At 35.4% G+C, this 754-nt stretch overlaps 1 non-coding gene across 1 annotated transcript; it reads right to left on the bottom strand.

Annotated features, from left to right (window-relative positions):
• Positions 1-374: 374 nt before the first annotated feature.
• LOC149511548 (small nucleolar RNA R71) lies at positions 375-481 on the bottom strand. Its single transcript, XR_016333853.1, has one exon. It is a non-coding gene; the product is annotated as a small nucleolar RNA R71 (small nucleolar RNA).
• Positions 482-754: the final 273 nt, after the last annotated feature.

The following is a 754-nucleotide window of genomic DNA, read 5'->3' as shown; positions in this document are numbered from 1 at the left end:
TAACATTTATTTCTACTTAGCAATTTAGAATTTTTTTTTATTTTTATTTGCTTTAATCTATTTTTGACCTTATCTTTGTTTGCATGCATAGATCTCAAAGTGTTGATTTAGTTTCACTTGACAAAGAAATTGAAAGAACATTTACGTGACTTAGACATGAGTAGACAACCAACCCAATGGCAAATACAGTAGCCAAAGGTAAAAAAACACTTAGGGACTTTGCTGTCCCTAACCTTAAAGGCTTTTACCCATCTATTCAAAGACTAACGATCCAAGCCAACAACTTTGAAATCAAACCCTCTAGCTCTATTACAATATGGGACAATCTAGTCTAGAAGTTTTTTACCAATTTTTTTCCAACGGCCAAGACACTAAAGATAAGGAATAAAATTGCAACTTTCCAACAATATAATGGCGAGACACTATACGATGTATGGGAAATGCACAAGGAAATGTTGTGTAAATGCCCGCACCATGGTCTACCACATTGGCTTTAAGTTCAAATCTTTCATAATGGGTTGACTCCATTAACTAAAACACCCATAGATTCAATCGTTAGAGGAGCCATCATGAGCAAGTTGATGGTATAGGCCTATGATTTGGTTAAAAAAATGGCAACAAAAAACTACCAATAGGGAGCCAAAATTGCTGGGGTATATGAAATTGACACCCTTTCTTTTATTACATCCCAACTTGTAAACAAGCCTGAACAAAAAGATAGGAATTTTAGGTACCCAGTCACCCAACGCCCCTA

The sequence above is a fragment of the Durio zibethinus genome, chromosome 25 (assembly GCF_047325235.1).
Source record: "Durio zibethinus cultivar Kanyao isolate XHJ-2024 chromosome 25, ASM4732523v1, whole genome shotgun sequence".
Lineage (NCBI taxonomy): Eukaryota > Viridiplantae > Streptophyta > Magnoliopsida > Malvales > Malvaceae > Durio > Durio zibethinus.
This window is presented reverse-complemented; position numbering and strand designations above follow the sequence as displayed.